The sequence below is a fragment of the Pteropus alecto genome, unplaced genomic scaffold (genome assembly GCF_000325575.1).
Source record: "Pteropus alecto unplaced genomic scaffold, ASM32557v1 scaffold121, whole genome shotgun sequence".
Lineage (NCBI taxonomy): Eukaryota > Metazoa > Chordata > Mammalia > Chiroptera > Pteropodidae > Pteropus > Pteropus alecto.
The window spans coordinates 6,658,353-6,677,488 of record NW_006434369.1 but is presented as its reverse complement, the minus strand read 5'-3'; the positions used below and the strand labels follow the sequence as shown (position 1 = coordinate 6,677,488).

The 19,136-nt window shown below is 38.5% G+C and overlaps 1 protein-coding gene and 1 pseudogene across 1 annotated transcript in view; one reads left to right on the top strand and one right to left on the bottom strand.

The window, feature by feature from the left end:
- The window catches only part of JARID2 (jumonji and AT-rich interaction domain containing 2), a 241,817-nt gene that overhangs the window by 55,319 nt on the left and 167,362 nt on the right, over positions 1–19,136 (top strand). The gene's annotated exons all lie outside the window — the stretch shown is intronic.
- On the bottom strand, positions 8,654–8,772 carry LOC112477765 (annotated as a pseudogene).

Genomic DNA, 19,136 nt, shown 5'->3' with positions numbered 1-19,136 from the left:
CTTTCACAAGAAACAGAAGAAAGACTGGCATGCTTGTCCAAAAATTATCACATACATCCATTCTGTCAGAAGAGTTTAGATGGGTTTTTAATTATGAACATCTCTTCTTTCTTTAAGCCGCCAGCTAGTGGACAGTCTGTAGGACTACACATGTTCTGAACCAGAGCATTGGTCCCTTGGAATGGTATTTAATGGACTCCATTATGGGAGACTTAGCAAAGTTCATGCCTTACTTTTCCCCAGAGATATCAGTTGTCCTATGACAGGGTCATAAGAATGACCGTGTGACTTGGTGCCTCATCGTGAAGAATTTCGGTTTCAAGCATAACTCTGATCTTTAGCATGGGAAGCATAGTGAGTCAGTAAACCCTGGAGTGAAGAGTGATATCTAGTGTTTTGACCCATACCACTCGTTTATTTAGGAGCTGCAATGTGTCTATAGAGTGCAACTGGAAAACCTAATAATTAGTTTGGGATATGGCCAAACAAGCGGAGCGTCCTCAGCTGCTCCACGTTACTTCTAGGCTGCAGGTCCCCATTAATGGTGGTAGTCTTGAGTTACTGGAGAAATGAGTTTGTGCCCAGTTCTTTCTTCATGTCTAATTCGGTTTGAATTTCCAGTTTAATACTGTAACCAGAATTGAGAAAGTGCTGTAATGAAGCAAGTCTTGTGGTGTGTGCCAGATGGGCCCAGTGTGCTGTCAGATATATTCTGTACCTGCTATTACTGATTTTTGAAATATGATTTTTTTGTGTTTCCTAGATCTATGAAAGAAGAAAATGATACTTTTTAAATTAATCACCTTTCTGTCTTCAGATTGATTCCCCAGTGACTTGAGGACATGCTGGAGCCAGGATTAGAACATAGCTCATTTATAGGGGTCTTGCTTTTTTTTTCAGTTCCATTCTATACATGTTAATTGTTAAATAGTTTCTCAACTAATAGTACAAGTATGACTGAGGTGGGGGCCTATACAAGTTTCGATTCTTAAAAGGGAGCTGCTTACTCGAAAAGATATATGAAATACAGATTTTGTTGTTCAGCAGAGGTCACTAGTTAGGAATGTTTTATTATAAAGATTTCTTCTTTCATAATTTTGAGGTTTGTTGCTGAAGATGGTAGAACTTCTTAGGCTTTGTACTACTTAAAAGTGAAGACATTTTGGACTATTTTTGTCAGTAACAGTAGTGATATCACAGAAAAAAGGAGAGCCATCTTTATTTCCTCTTTTCACATAATAGGAGATAGTTACCAGTGCTAACAGAGAAGCACCACATATTTTAGACTTTGCTGTGTCTGTGGGCAAGCTGACAGAGAAAGAGAGAGAGAATACTGATGAGAGTGAGCTGTGTTGTGGAGCCTTTCTTTCAGACTAGCACTCTGAGTGAATTTGGAGTGAATCCATAGGTCCCAATAGGATAATTGCTATTACTTGAAATCAGTGAATCTCCTAGTTGGAGACTGCAGAGAATGAAGAATTCCCCTCACTGTAAAGTCTGTCCTTCCCTCTCTCCCATCAGTCCATCCGTCCGTCCATCATCACTTTTAGAAAGTCATCAGTCTCTTTAAAGAGCACAGCTATTGTTCAATCTTTAAGAGACCTTTGAAGCAGTATAATTTGGTTAGGAGATGGCTTGAGCCAGACACTCTGGGTTCGAATCTCAGGTTTGCCTTTAGTCGAATGACCTTGCACAAGTCACTTAGCCTGTCAGTGCTTAAGTTTCCTCATGTGTAAAACGGAGATAATAGTAGAGCCTTTGACTTAAGATTGTTGTGGGGTTTAAATGATTGTATGTCAGGTCTAGCATGAGTCCCTCTAGATCCTCTTAAGTATTAGTGGTAGTGATTTTATATTTCCTTCTCCTGCCAGCTATTTATAATCAGAAATGCTATGTTATTATAGCATTTAACTTGATTCTATCAATTTAGTAATAGAATTTTTTAGTCAGAAATAATTTGTTCCCATCCCCCTGTGAAACCCCATAGAGAAAGGGGAAGAAACAGCTCTTAGAACCAGTTCAGAAATAATCTGTCTGTAAAACATAAAAACATGAACATATCATTTTTTTTTTCCTCTTTCACTTGCAAATGCAAGTCTCTACTGAGGTGATTATGGTTTGGTGTAACTTTGGGAGTCATTTAAAGGTGATGCATGGATTTGCAGGTAAATACAGACTTTTGTTTGAAATCTGAGCTATTCAGCAAACATTGCCCTGAGTAATTTCCCCCAAAACTCCCTAGGAAAATTTTTACCTTTTACTTAGTAAACCTGGTGGTGTTTTTGCTTCTTGAACTTAAATTTTGCATTGCTTACAAGATTAGTAAAGATATTTTTCCAAAGGTACCAACCCGATTGCTTTTTTTGTGTAACCAGTGGGCCCAGAATCCCAACCAGAACATGCCCTCTGAGTCCCTGAGGTGTCGGCTTGGAATGTATTTTTTGGGTTTTAGTTTGAATTAGTTTCTCTTATTGAGTTTCAAATCTGAGGAAATGCCATGGCTGCCTGGGTTTTTGCTCTAGGCAAATACCCTTTCCCCTTCATCCTCAGGGTAGGTGTGCCCTTGGGTTGGGGGACATTTATCTCCTTCAGAACACTACACAAAGCTAGGGTCTGCAGAGCTGGCTGAGGCCCCAAGAGTAGGGAGGTGAGATGGTCCTTGTCAGAGGTTTATTTTCAATACCAGTCCTGCTTCCACAAAATGTGTGGTTTTAGGCCTCCCATCTCCTGCCATGTTTACTGCTCGTAGGGCAGATGAGGTGAGAAAGCACGGGGGGAGGCAGAGGCAAGTCAGTTTTCTCTGGCACTGAAATTTGGTGATATTCCTGGGCATTGAGTACAGCCCCCAAAGTGAACATGATGGTGGTGAGAATAAGGATTACAGAAACAGCTCTTGCTCTGCCTTTTCGTTTGCAAAGTAAAAGCTGAAGTCCAGGGCCAGCCTGAGTGACAAATGGATTATATAGCCAGCATTTTTGGTTTAAAAGGTGAGTGGAGAAATCAAGCATAACTGGAGTTGTGCCCTGGCACTGCTGTTCCTGTTGGGGTTGTACTCACCACAGTTGGCATATTCTTCGAGAAGAGGCATGCTGATGTCTGCAGGAAAATATGCAGAATTTTGTGGTAGGATACCTGGGACTTTTTACATATCCAGCAAGAACTTTTGTGAGTTTCTAGATTTTGTTGTTACCACCTGTCTATAAGGAGAGAAACTTGATTTGCAGCACTCTAGCTGCACAGTTGCTGGGAAAAAGAAGCTGGGATCCACACGCCCCTTGAAGAGCTTGTCCTGACGTTTACCAGAGGCAACTTCCCCACCCCTCTTTAAGGCATCCCAGAGGAGTGTCATCTGGGGCAGGCCTGATTCACTGGTATGACTGTGCCAGGGCCAGCCTGCCTCATTAGAAAATGTTTTCTGGAGCGGAGACAACGAGGGATGGGAAAGGTAACAAGAACCTCTTTGGATTCCCGGATTGCTCAGGATGTTATAAACAGTAAGTGCTGCCTTTGATCTTAGAGGGTGGTGTGGGGTGGGCCAGAGAAGGATGGTGGTTATTGAGAAGAGAGCTGGAGCCAGACAACCCTAATGGCTTGTCCAAACGCTTCTGTGAATCCCGGTGGCAGAAAGCTCTGTACTTGCCACTAATTTCTGTTTTCTTTGCTGTGGTTGGCTTTATTAAAAGGGCATAAGGAAGCAGCCTAGACATTCACTTCCAATCAGTTTTCTGAGCTAAGAAGGGGGAAAAAGAAATCAGGTCTTCGGTGATTTCAGAGACACGATGACTGGCTTCATGGCTTATTCACTTTATTGGAGGAGGGAGACGCACATATGCTGTATATATGTCATCTATATGGAATGTTATAAATCATCAAAGAGATTCACGAGACACAAACACAGATGTTTCCTTGTTTGGAAATCTGGGACCAATGAGGGGCTGCCGCCTTAAACATAGTTACAAGGATGGCTCTGACAGTCATTGTATCATGTGTAACCTTTTCCTCTACATGGTTCTGCACTGGCCATTATGTGTGTGAGTGAGGTGGACCTCCCTGCCTTTGGTTTCTAAAACCAAACTGGGAAATGGGATGTGTGACTTGAGAGAATGGCAGGAAAAGTTTGAGTATGGCCCTTTAACTTTCTATGGGGAAAAACCACCTAATTAGTGATGGCAAATTATGTAAATTTGATGCAATAATCAAGCTTCTTGCTCCACTGTATCATTTACCTTTTGATTTCAGAGAAGTTCAGCCCTGTGACTCTTCCCTTCTTTTGAACTGGAGCTAAGCTATGAGATATTTCAGTCACACCCTAGTTAGGGAGTGTATCTAGGTAAATACAAGTTGGTACTGTAATTTCAAACAGACACAGCTATAATATTAGAACTTGGTTAATTTGACCTCACCAGCTTCATCTATTGTCACAGTTTGTTTTTTAGTATGTTTCAAAAAAAAAAAAAAAGTTAAACCTTTGTTGTCACCCAGTTTTTAGCATGATTCACTGGTGGTTTCTGATTTTGTGTGTATCAGTAGACAAAAGCTGACTGGAAGAAACTTGACTGTGGTTGGAGAGGCTTGTGAAGAGAATGGAAAACGCATTGGTGTTTTAATTTCCTCCACAATTCCAGTGACTAATATTTAATTAAGATGCAGGTAAAATCTTCATTATGAACCAGCAATCCAAGTTAGGTTAACTCTTCTGCTTCTACCATGACCGTTTTAGAAGGAGAGAGGAAAGCCTTGAATTTATTAGGCTGCTCAGAGAATGTTTTGGTGAAAATGGAAAAAATATACTTTTAAGTAACTCAGTGATTGTACTCATATACTTTAAAGTAGATTGGTATCTTGGGGCGTCTGTCGTGTCAGTGGGTTGAAGTAGGTGAAATGTTGACTGTTCATTACCAAAAGGCTATATAAATGTGATTTGGAGGTCGTTTTGAAACCTACTGTACTTTAAACTCATCTGGTATTCATTACAATGCAGTTCCTAAACAAGATGAAATTGTATAGCTAATGACATAAAATGTTTTTTCCTTATCTAATCAGGAATCTTGAGCTGCTAGATTAGATGTTATTCAGAATGGATGATATAGGAAATAATTACTATATTTCATTTGTGGAATTAATCATATGGCCTCTAACTTATATATATTACATAGGAAAATAAAACCAGTAAAGAACAATTTATAATTTTAGCCAGTGGCACACATGAATATGATATTGTTTGTTTTTTTACTCTGCATATGAAATATGATCTGCAGTTTAGAATAACTGGTATTATTGCTGCATTTGCCCATCTTGTTTGCAGAATTTTATAAAATTGTAGTATGTTAATTTGGAGAGGGGCAACAGTATATCATAGTGAATAACATTCATTCAAATACTTATTGTACAGGTATGTTTTGGGACTGGTTGCATGCTGTGAGTAGATTAAAAATTCCAGAAACTTACAAAATACTTTTGAGAAGAAAATTCCTAGATCTCTTAAAAAATTCGAGTTTAGTTTTTGAATGTACCAATTATATAAGATTTGTGCCTGTGATAAGGGGCATGCCATATTTTACCTCAAGGAGAGGGGACTTATCTATTTCATAACTTGTCAGCAGAAAATACATTTTCTTCAGCATTTTATATGACTACCCCTTGTATTTATAAACTAATTGCTGCACTCTTCTTTGGGTCATCAGCTAAGCAGATACTTTCCTTGAAGATGTGAGAAGTTAATAGTAAAGGGTGAGTTGGAATAGCACTCTAATTTTATAGAAGGAAAGGTTCTTAACTATTAAAATTGGTGTATATGGATTGATAAGAAGGTGGGAAATCTTCGTAGTTCTTCTGATTGGTACAATGAAAAACATGTAAATGTAATTTCAGACTTACCAAGAAGTATATACAATAATATGACCACTTGTTGGACTCTAGTTTTCAAGGGACAATAAGAACAAGGGGAAGGTGTGCGGGCCCCTGTGGTCTGATCCTATACCTGCTTAAAGAAGAGGATGCTCAAAGATAAGAGCTACTCTCTAGACTAATTCAGTATTGATTTGCAAAAGCCTACAAAATGTTTAACCACCCAGTGTATTTTGCCCTGTGCCTAAGAAGATCTGGACAAATGCCCAGCTGTGTGCTTTTTGAATAACATTCTTCACTTTTTCAATCCTTTCCCTTTCTGCCAAATCGGAGATACTAAATAATGGCACCTACCTTGTAAGGATTAAGTGAGTTTGAATCCCATGAGACATGCTTAGAATAGTGCCTGGTATATATTTTAAGTTTTTTGGAACTTAAGAATGATTTCTAGGATATGTCTAAACCCAAATCCAGGCCCATATTTTCAGCCAGCATCTGCATTAAGCCACTGGCTCAACTAGAATTACTTTCTCTTCGTCATTTATAAAAAAAAAAAATAATAATAATAATTAAAAAAAAAAACTTGATGATTCTTTGTATGAAGTATCTGTAATATTGGGGGTTGTGGCAGGGGGATGAGTTTAGGATAGAGAAGGAAAGATGATTCCCTGGCTACTTCCAGATTACGTCTTCAGACAAAATACAACTTTCTTCCCCCTCTGAATTCCAGAATACCAGACATAACCATAATATAAACAGAACAGCATACTCTTAAACCAAAGAGAACAATTTCAAACTGTTCTGAATTATCTGGTTCATTTGAGATTGGACTGTGTGCCATGTGGTCGTAGTGGCAGGCTCATTCTAGAGATGCAGTTCACTTCAATGGTAAGTAAGCAAGTACCAGGACAGAAGGTTATTTTTCCGCACAGCATAGTGGTTATAGGTTTTCCAACAATCATTTTGGGTTTTTTCTGTTCTGCTCCCCAGGGCTGTGGTAAGGAACCTCTTAGATCTGTGTGGGTGGTGGGCTTTTGCTTGCATCCTGGTTTTCCAAATACATTTCTCCTGGGTTGCTTTCTGCATCCACTAAGCATATACGAATTGTGGCGGAGTAGCTATCTCTCGTTCTTTGCTTTTCCTTTCTTATCAGAGGAATGATGAGCTCTGGGGTGTTCGTGTGTGTATTCTAGTGACTCACCTTAGCTGAACTTGGGCGCGTACAGCACTAGGGAATTCTCATCTTCTCAGCTGACTCAATAGCTTTTATAGATCTGTGGGTGACTCTCCTACCCCTGAAGAGCAAAACCAGGGGAAGACTTTCCGTCAAATACTTTGCCTTTCCCTCATTTGTGCCGCTTTTTTGAGATCATGCTTTGTCCTGCACATTAGTGCTCGAAGTTACTTCAAATGTGAAGGGAGCCACGGGCCACATGTGAGCTTGTGAAGTGTGCCTCGTCTGAATAATAATGTGAAATGTACACTGAATCTCCACGACTCAGTAATATGGAGAATAAAGCTAAATAACTTGTTTTATATTGTTCACATGTTTAAATGATAATATTTTGGATATATTTGAGTTAAATAAAACATGTTATCAAAATCTCACCGGGTTTAACAGTTTGTTTCATAATTTAAAATTATTTGTGTCTCGTGTTATATTTCACAGAGTTGGACAACACTGTTCTATTGTGTGCAGGGATCTTGGGGCACGTCTGTGGCATTATGCCCTGAGTATAAAGTGGACTTATACTGAAGTATAGTTAGCATGCAGTAAAAGTCACCTGTTTTAGGTGTACAGTTCTATAAAGTTTGATAAATGCATACAGTCATATAACCCATTACAGTCAAACGTAAAACTCCTTTGTTGTTAACCCTTTCGACAACCACTGATCTCTTTCCTAGATTTTCTATGACTTTTCTAGAATGTTTTAAATGGAATCTTAAAGTATTTAGCTTTTTGAGTATAGTTTCTTAATGTATTTGAGATTCATCCATGTTCATATTAGAGGTTCATTCCTTTTTATTGTTGCTAAGTGGTATTCTGTTGTACGATGTGCTGCTGTTTCTCTTTCTATTCATCAGTTCATGGACGTTTGGTTGTTTCCAGTTTTTGGCAGTTATTAATAGAGCTGTAAATAGGTTTTTACAAGTTTAATGGCATTCATTGCTAGACACTTTTTGCTAGTTAGTGTACATTTAACTTAATAAGAAAATGCCAATCTTTTCCCGAGTGACTGTATTCTTGCATTCTACAAGTCATGTATGAGGGTTCAGTTTTCTCTTGAAGGGTTCCTTTCTGTATTTGGTAGGTCAGCTTTTTATTTCTAGCCATTTTAATCGGTATGTATTTAATTCGTATATCCCTAGTGACAATAATATTATCACACTTCTTTTCATACATTTATTTGCCTTTTTTTGAATTGGGTTGTTATTATCTAGAGTTTTTTTTTTTTTTTTTAATGTATGTATTGTGGATACCAGTCTATTATTAGAGACATGTTTTGCACACATGTTCTTTATTTCCTGTATCAGTTTGCTTAGGGTTGCTGTAACAAAGTACCACAGACTGGGTGGCTTAAATAATAGCAATTTATTTTCTCACAGTTCTGGAGGCCAGAAATCTGAATTCTGTTTTAGTTTCTTCTGAGGCCTGCCTCCTTGGCTTTGGTCATCTCCCTGCATATCACATCCTCTTTCCTTTGTACATGTCCAGATTTCCTCCTCTTGTAAGGACAGCAGTCATATTGTTGTCGGCCACACCCTAATGAACTCATTTTACACTAACCACCTTTTTTTTTTTAACCGCCTGCTGCACCCGGTATTTCTAGGTGGTCTCCCATCCAAATATTAACCAAGCCCAACCCTGCTTAGCTTCCGAGATCAGACGAGATCGGGCACGTTCAGGATGGCATGGCTGTAGTAACCACCTCTTTAAATACCCTGTTTCCACTTACTGTCACATTCTGAGGAACTGGGGCTTAGGCCAATTGCATTTTGAAGGAGAGAGTGGTTACAACTTAGGCTATAACAATTCCTAAAATTGTCTTTTGTAGAACAGAACCATTTTTATTTGGATGAAGCTCATTTTATTTTTATCATTCATCCTTTTTGTGTTATAAGAAATCTTTGTATAGCCAAAGATCACAGGATTATCTCCTATGTTTCCTACAGGAGTTTAATAATTATTTTTACATTTAGACAGTGACCACTTTTGGAGTTAAATTTTTGTTTGGTGCAAAGTATGGGTCAAGGCGATTTTTAAAAAATGAATGCCCTTTTATTTTCGATTTTAAGCTCTAAAAGTAATCCATGCCCGTTGACAAAGAATTTCAACAGCACGGAAGGGAATAAAATAATAAATTCTCCCCTTTGTCTCGTCTCTCTCTCTCTAGAGGAAATCCTTTCAAAGTTTTTTCTCTGAATTTGTATGTGTGTATAATTTTATTTTCTTTCTGTGAAAATGAGAACCATACCAGAATTTTGAAACTTGCTTTTTTTCACTTAATTTACAGATGGCCTCTGGTCTGTTTGGTTAAGTTCCAAAAGGTTATGTATGATATAAGCACCTAAGGGCCTACTGCAGGTAGCCCCCATATGGGGGGCCATTGCTGATAGTCTGGTGCTGTTTGGAGGGGTGCCTATATTTTCACTTCGAAAATTCTTAACTTGAAAGCTTGTAAGGAAAGGGGCTTGTATATCATAGATATCTTTTGTGCCTATGTATAGCTCGACTTAGTTTTTCTATGGTTGCTGTAGTCTAGGGTTTGTAGGTATTGTACTTTGAAAAAAACAAAAAACAATTTACTATCAATATCAGGCTTCCATTTTCTGTCATTGAACATTCTCACAAATCGTGTCTGCTTGTGTCTCTGTTGTCAATAGATGTTTTGAGGCTGGATGTTTTAAGCAGAAGTTGCAGAGTTCACTTACTCCTCTAGATTCTGGTCTCTAAGACTCTGTCCTTGCCCCTGTACACTGTTTTGTCTCCTGAAAAGTTAGGTTCTTTCCTATTTAATCAGCAAGCTCCACACCTTCACTTGATGCTTTTTTACACGCTGTTTTTCTTTACAAAGACATTTAGAATCTATGCCTTTTACCCAAGCACAGTGTTTCTTTAAGCTTTGACTTTGATCTCCACCAAGAATTTTTGAATTGAGACCCAGTGTTTGTGTACACACACACACACACACACACACACACACACACACACGAAACAAATTTCATTAAAACTTAGCCTTAGTATCATTGACATACTCTGATCTGCCCAATTTTATTTTTCTATTTCATTTCAAAGAAAAATGCTTGTCAGGAGAGACCCAGTATATTGATTTCCTATTAGGGATCAACACTGTGGAAAAGAGTGCCTCTCGGATATTCACAGCTCGTCTTGGATTTCTACATGTGAATGGTAAAAGGCACTTTATACCAGTCACTACCACATGGTGGTCCATATAGTAGTGCTGTGTGTGGGAGGGTGTTTAGGGAAGGGGGATACATGTTCTTTTCGCCAACTCTGGGCACTTAAATAATGTGCCTCATTTCGCTTCATAACAAAGAGGACTAGAGAGAGAGGTTCCTTACCGGGTCAGATGTTAGGGAAATTTTGCCATATCCTACATATTATTCCTCTCGGTCTCGATGATTTTCACTCAGGGATCGCTTTGTTTCTCAGAGTCTCTTTTATGGGAGTTTGCAGGGTAAAAAGTATTATCATAGTAATACCAATACATCGTTTTCCTTTTTACTCTCATTTTCTCCGCGGTGTGTAGTGGGGTTTTCCATACACTCCATGACGAGTGATAGTATAATAGATTGAATTCAGTTATGAGAATCCAGCTGACTTCTTTTAAGCCAGACATTAAATTTGCAGAAGTAGAAAACATGGTTACACTTTTAGCTACATTTTATTTTGGAAAATATAATTTTCATAAGAACCTTACTATGTTAACATGTACTGTTTTTGTTATTTTCTAAACGAATTACTATATTAAAATTTTTTTAGTTTTTAGTATTGTGAATATGTGTGTGTGTGTGTGTGTGTGTGTGTATCTATCTATCTATCTATATATATCATTAAACACCAGATCTCTTGGGTCCTCAATAATTTTTCAATGTTCAAAGAGACCTTTAGATCAAACAGTTTGAGAATTGTTGCTCTACCTACTTGTAGGGAATTGCAAACATATGCAGAAGTAGTGAAGATAATATACTACCAACACACCCATCTTCCAGCTCCAGTATCCAATTCATGGTCAATTTCATTTCATTTATACCTCTACTTCCTCTCCTTAGATTGTAGTAGAACAAATTTCAAACATCATATTTAATGCAGTTATTATTTAGTAATTTTTGTTATTCTTTAAAAGATGAATTTTCTATTTAAAGAAAATATGATAGCAATAGCGTATGTTTTAAATATCAAAAACTAGTTAGAGTTCAGATTTCTCCTACTGTCTTATTTTTTTTAAAGGTTGATTTAAAATAAGGTCCATACTTTGAGATTGGTTGATTAAAGCCATGCTTTTTACTAATCTAACAGCCCTATCCCTGCCCCTGCAATTTGTAATTTACAGAAGAAAGGAGGTCATTCATTTGTCCTAAGGGGCACAACTTGGACTGTGCAGGTGTGTGGGCTGATATGCAGCAGTATTGGGGGCATATATGAAACACTGTTGACAGGGTTTTGCTTTGAAGGTAGATCATCCTTGGTTATTTTCATATCATTCTTGCCTTCTGACTAGCCTCTACTCCATTGCGTGCACATTTTTGTATTTCAGTCCCTCACCTGCACTTTTTCAGGAGTGCCAATCTGTGTGTAGTGTTCAGTTGATATCTGGAAACTTCTGCAAGATCCTTAACTCCTTGATTCTGTGAGTGACTTTGAACATGGGTATACAGCGTGATTGAGAATGTGGGAATGTGAAATCATAATTGCCTCAGAAATGCACATTTAATGATGCCTGAGGGTGAGTGCTGACATGAGATCTTAGGTAGATATAAATGGGAGTGAGACGGCCACCCCTTCCATGACCTGCAGTGCTTCTGGGGTGCTTGGGAACTCGCCTGGGGAGGAAAAAGAGGCCTAGGAGTGAGAGGAGAGGATCAAGCCCTCATGAAGCCAGTGAAAGCATCTTATATAAACAAGCCTCCATGGGATTGTAGAATTTTGGTTCTAGGGCAGGTTTTACAAGAATCAGGAGAATGAGACTGCAGAAGAACAGGGTGTAAACGAAGTCTCTACACTTTTATTTTCACATTCTCATCCTTCATGATTCAATGGCTCATTTTTTTTTGCGAAGCTCCTCCCCCCACTCTCCGTTAGATTCATTCTCTATGTTTATGTCATTTTTATGTTACTTGTTGATATTTCTGTTACAAACATAAATCACACAGGATCTAATTTGTTTTCAGAGGTGTCTTTCCCTTCTTGTGCTGCCCTACGTGGTTCCCTTTGATCCATTCTGTTAGCGGATTATTGGTGAATGTTTACCACAGGCCCAGCATGGTGTTAACCTAATGAAAGAATTACCTGGAATAAGAGTTCATGAAGGGAAAATACCTGGAAGCGAGGTGCAAGGGTCAGCCTCCTGAAACGCCCCAGGGAGGGCTTTTTAGCATGACATGGGCCCTCAGAGAAGCAAAAACCATGCCCACAGAGGCCCCTGTGTGAAGTTCAGGTTGCTCACAGAACTTGCATCAGAATCTTCAAACTCATCAAGGCTCTTCAGTGATCATACCTTCGTAGCTACTATTTATTGAACATCTACTACTCTGTACCAGGCACTCTGTGAGATGTGCTTCACATCCAGCTGCTTTCAGGTAGCTGTTTCTTCTGCCCTGCTACCTTCTTTCTGTAGGAATTGGGCAAGTTACTTGAAGAAATGCTGTAAATTGAGTTTAATAGTAAAACTTATTATTATTTAGCATCATTGGAAGGATGAAACGATTATACATATACAGTGATTAGAACATTAGCTAAAATTTACTGACTGCTTACTCCTCTTTTACAGAAGAGGGATTTGATGTTCAAAAATGTTCATTGAAGTTGTCCAATGTAACATTATCTAGTCGGTGCTAAGGCCAGGACTGGAATGTCTTACTCTAAACTTCAGAACATACACACAGTATACAGTCACAGTGTGACCTCAAAGCAAGAGATTTGAAGGGCCAAGAAACTCCTTTCCCCATAATGACTTTATTTACAACACTGCAGCATATGTTCTGTGGCATGCGGGCTTTTGCTGCCGAAAGAGGATACATCCGGTGTACAGTGTTGTAAAGGGCTATCCACTAGATCTATAGCTTAGGAGGCCTTAGTCTTGTGAGGGTGGACTGAAGGCCCACCCTTGTTCAAGCAGTTGGTGCACAAGTGGCCAGCAGTGAAAGCCAGAGAAGTGACAGCTAGGCCTCCAAATGGAAAACCCTCAAAAATGGGCTTTTTGCTGAGTTCTCATCTTTCCCTTGGGACCAGATGAGTATGTGAACATTGGCTCAAGGGAGAAAGCTAGGTCGGAAATAGAATTTAGGAACCCCAGAGAAACAGTCTCTGTATTGGTGCTTGAATTTAATGAGGCAGAAACAAATGTCCGTTTAATATGTTGCATTATTTTGGTATCCCCTTAGCCTTGCAGTTCCCTCTTTCATTATCATCTTCACATCCCCTGGGACTGTGGCTTGCACATCTCTTCTGGTTTGATGAATCCTGCTAGGGGTGGAGAGGGGAGGGGAGGAGACTGGGATAGCGGGTCAGAGGGATGGGTCTGGGGAAGTCAGCTGCTGCCAAGCACCTCCCAGTAGGGTGCATGGGAAGAGTTTGATAACCTGCTGGGATCTAACAGAAGTTTTAACATGATTGTGGTGATGTGCTGAAATGAACTCCCTGTAATTCTGCCTCTTCACTCGTCTCAGGCTTGCTGTAAACAGGGTGTGTGTGTGCGCGCAGAACATACTGGACAGTCTGATGGTCTCTCTTGCTGTTCCCATCTCCATTTGAGGCTGCACAGATTAGTCTCCCTTTCATGAACAAGAGCATCCATCTTTAATATAAGGTTAAACCACTCAAACTCTTGTCTAGCTGGTAAAGGCCAGGCAGCCATTTGGATACTGTCTTCCCATTTTAAGACTGAGGTCAGACTTATGCAGTGTTTGCAGAATTTCTGTGTTTTGTTTTATGATGTTGTCTTCTTTTGTCCACCCATGAAATACTTTTATCCTTCTTGGGGGAAGAAAATAACAAACATCCTGTGCTAAATTGCAAGTTTGTTTGTTTGTTTGTTTTTCTTTTTCTCTCTCTTTTTAATATCTTTGTAAAATAGTGGTGGTGGTTTGTGTTGTTTCATAGTTCTAGTGATTTGAACATTTTACCTCGTATAATTGTTTATGTACAGCTCAGCAATGATCAGTGAAATAGGTTTTTAGCAGCATCTTGCCCTCATTTAATTTTTATTGCGTTTTTGGGTTTGCTGTAATTAAACCTGACATTCATTTAAGGAATAAGTTGTGATTTCTTTGGTCAAGACCTAGGGAAAATGACATGTGTTTGCTCTGGAAGTGAATTCTGGTGAGAACCTTTGTATCTCCCTTTCCCCTGCTCCCGCCACTCCCACACCCCCCCCCTTTTTTTTTATTTCACGAGTGAGACTGTAACTTTAAAAAGAAACTGTAGGAGCTGTTCCCCAGGTTATTCACAAAATGAGTCTTTGTCTGCTTTTTCATTCACCATCTGGTTACAAAGCTAAATTGGAATCGTCCTTGTTTTAATTATTTTCTACTTGTGTGGCCAGGAGGTTATTTGGTCTGGTGAGGTTACACTATAAGCTCGCGTTCTCATTAATACCACCGTGTCCACATCCTGCACCAGCACTGGAATGGTTAAGTTGATCCACTTGTGTGGCCAGCGCTTGATACAACACAGTGGTCACGAAAAATTACCAGAGGAAATGTGGTGTCAGTGTGTGGGTTTTTCTTCTTTTTCTTTATTTAAATCTCCAATAATATTAATTAAGTACATTTTTCTTCCAACAAAAATATGAATATAAATGGCTCAGTTTTACAAATCTTAGATTAGTGTATGGTGTTATTAAAGAAACAGTGGGTATTTTAAAAAATTGGTAAAATACGAAAGTATTCAAAACACATTTTAAACACTCCACACTCTACAACATGAATAATGGAAATTGCGTAGTCAGGAACTTCTCTTGGTGAATCAGCCAAAAGATGTAATGCATTGCAAAGAAGTATTGTTTAATACTAGGAAAGTGGTAATCATCAAAAGATGTCTTAAAGTTTTTTCTTTCTTTCTTTTTTTTAATCTTCCCTCAATTCTCCACTTTCCTGCTTGGGAGGACCACATACTTCAAAGCTTGTCAGGGTTTTAGCAGGTGACTTTATTCAAGTTCTGTGAAATATTAGGTATTGTAATTAAGTAATTGTTTCTTGAGATAGTCTGATGAGTGCTTACATATTCACTTACATATTTATTATAGGTAATGAAACTTACATATTCATTGTCTTGTGAAATCAATAGTAGTTCTGAAACACATTATCCTCCCCACTCCCCATTTATAAAGCAAAACAAATGTGTAGGCTAATACTGGGAAAGCAAAGCAGAAAAAGTGTCCCCCCCATCCCCCAACATACCTAGAGCTCTCCATTTGAGCAAGAGTTTATGAAGATTTTATGAAATACCCTAGATTTGGGAGCATACCTCCTAAGATAAAGCATTATAACTGTATGTACTGGCATAGGAGCCAGTGACTGAAAAATTTGAAAGGCTGGTAAAAAGAAGTACTTTAAAACTAAAATCTAGTAGCTCTAACTTAGGCAGCCATACATCAGACTATAGAAAGAGGAAGAAGGTAAGAGAATTAAAGTGGGCTAGGAAAAAATGCCTCCAAAGAATGATGAGAATATTCATGTGAAACTAATTTATTGATATTTTACAGGAGAGGTTCAAATGGTTATTTTAGTTAAAATAGCAATTTGCCTCATGAGTTTAATTTTTAAGATATCTGAAAAGTAATTGCAGCTCAAACTTGTCACACAGTTCTCTTATTAATGAATTAAAACACATTGTGTAATAGTGTTAACAATAAAAAAACTCAAGTTCAAGCCAAATATTTATTCTGTTTTCATTTCATTGAACAGGCAGATCTTATGTGGAAGGAACAAAATTTAACCCATAACATCCCCATACTTCTTATGTGGAAGGAGCAAAAATTAACCCGTAACATCCCCATACTTCTAAAGGAATATTTGTTATAGTGACAGAACCCTGTACTAAGCTCTAGGAGAAGGGACTATGGTGTTTAGGAGGAGGTTTTGGCTTGCTGCCTTGGCAGATTCCTGTTAGGTAGGTACCATCGGTCCCCTTGGTTTTCTGCCCGTTTGATAGGCCTTTCACATTGTGGCTGGGCTTGAGGGTTTCGCTTGTTTAGATCCCGCAGGGTTGGGAAATGCAACAGTCCTTTGTGTGGGTTTCCCTGAAAAACAAATCTAATTTGGGGAAATAGTTTTCAATACATAACATTCTTGTCTTTTTACACACACACATATTTAAAAAAATAACAGCTTTTTTGAGATGTAATCATATACCATAAAATTCACGCCTTGAAAGATATAATTTAGTGGTTTTTAGTATATTCGCAGTTATACAACCATCACCGCTGTCTTATTTCAGAATATTTTCATCACCCTTAAAGGAAACCCTATACTCATTAGCAGTCACTCCTCATTTGCTGCCTCCTCACCAGGATTTGGCAATCACTGATGTCCTTTCTTTTGCTATAGATTTGTCTATTCTGGACATTTCATGTAATTGGAGTCACACAATATGTAGCCTTTTGTGTCTGGCTTGTTTCACCTATCATAATGTTTTCAAGGTTCATCCATGTTGTACCATGAATCTACTTCATTCCTTATTCCCTCCCTCCTGTTATTTTTTAAAAATTGTGATAAAATATAACAAAACTTAGACATTTAACCATTTTTAGGAATACAGTGGCACTGACTACATTCACAGTGTTGTGCAACCATTGCTACTATCGGTTTTCCAGAATTCATTCATTCTTATTCTCCATAATATTCCGTTGTATAAATATGTTTTATTTTATTTATTCATCAGTTGATGGACATTTAGTTGTTTTCTTTTATTAGCTATTGTACATAACGCTGCCGTGAACATTTGTTTTTGTGTAAGATTTTGCCTGGACATAGGTTTTCAGTTTTCTTGAGTATATACCTAGGTGTTTAATTGATTGGTTATATGATGACTTATATACCTTTTATACTGTCTGTTCAAATCCTTTGCCCATTTCTAGGTCGGGTTGTTTGTCTTTTTATGGTTAAGTTGTAAGAATTCTTTATATATTCTGGATACAGGTCCCTTACATTGATATATGATTTGCAAGTAATTTTTTCCCCTATTGTCAAAGAAATAGGAATATGTTGGACGCTCTTTTTTCTCAGATCCATCTGAATGAGTTTTGGTGTTAGCAGACTAGAGGTAATTTAGCATCCACATTTGTTAGGAATGTGTAAGTGAAAGAGAAAGGAAATGGAAGTTGAGTTATGTGTTAACAGAAATGAGATTTAGAGTTGGTCCATAACATACAAATGACAGGGAATCCTGACTTAAGGGAAACATACCACCGAGGTGGTAACAGAGTTCCAACAAGTACCAAAGGAATCAGTTATTATGCAGAACATTCTGGAGAAGAGAGGAGCAGGGTTTTTGTTGTTCTTGTTGTTGAAGTCTGAGGTTATTGGTATGGGCAAACACACAAAACAAAGCTTTATGATACGACGTTTTACAATGTGGACGTCCATAGCCCTGAAGGAAGGCTTGCTCCGTACAAGCAGAGGTGTTCTCAGAGCATGTGTAAGTCTGGATGGATGTGCAAACAGGAATTGATCTGACAGCATGAAGACACGGCAGCCTTCTCTAATTAAAGCCTCTTGATGACATTAAACTGTGTTGCTTAATTACAATAAATCATACATTAACAGATCATGTCTCTGAAGAGGCATTGTCAGTGTGCTGCATAATGGAACAAAATTTGACCTTGTAATTGAAGGGATTCCTATGAAGTGATGGCTGTTGTCACCGAGGGGAACTTGAGCCCCCCTTGAGTTACTGTGGAATAACTCAGATCTTAGAGAATGCGTCCTGGTAATTCTGTTTATATGAAGATTTTGGAAAAATATGGACACTTACTTTAAATGTGAGGACGTTTTATATACATTGAAGAGAACAGAGTTTTCATTCTCTGTTTATTTTCACAGCCACTCATTTTCTGACCCCCTCTTAATTTCCAAACTGGTTTGGGCTTGACAACTTCCTCAGCAGGTTTTGCACACCCCTTTGACAAAGTGTTTGTTCCTTTGTCTTTCCTTCAGTCAGCATTTGGAGCCCACTGGCTAGGCTACCAGATGGGTCTAGCAGGTATTGGCTGTTGTTACCAATGAGCATCTGCAAGACATTATATCATGTTCTGTTATGTCTCTCTCTTAGAGTCTTAATAATGTAATGTTTGGGGTAGTATATAACTATAGAAATAGATCTTTTTGAAACTTGACATGAAGTAACAAAATATGGGCTAATGTGGGACTGGGAAAATTCTTGTTCCTGTTCAAAACTGACTCCTACTGCCAATTAAAGAACTGGAATATAATAGCATATGACACCACCTAGGCTTATGAATGTTGCTATTAATTTATTTTCATCGGTTTAATTTTCAAAAATTAATGGTATTAAACCAGTGGGGTATATTTAATTTCTTCTTGATGCAGACTGTTAAACATTCACCAGCTCTTGATCTTACAAATGGTAATTGAAAGTTATCTCTGTAGAACTGGAGGGGGCCCAGGGATTACTCTGTCCACACCCCTCATTTTGTACATGACAGTGTTAGTGACATCAGGGTTACCTTGCTTAGGGCAGAGGTCTACTTTGAACCCCGATGTCTTGGGGCAATGTGCTCTTTATTCTGTAGTGCTGCCTGTAACACAGCATTTGACATATTTCATTATTCCTACCAGAAGTTCTCTCTCCTTTCTTTGCATCTGGGACACCATTATTCTCTTGCTTTGTTCTCTTCCTGTCTCTGACTATTCTCTAGTTGCAGGTCCTCTTTCTTTGCTTGCCTTTTGATGTTTATCAGTGTTCCTGAGCGCTTCCTCACTCATGCTGTCACTGTCCTTGCAAGAGTGTGCTGAACAACCCCTGATTCTCTATTTACAGCCTTTTCTCCAAGCCTCAGCCATTTCTATCTGAACGCACTGTTCCT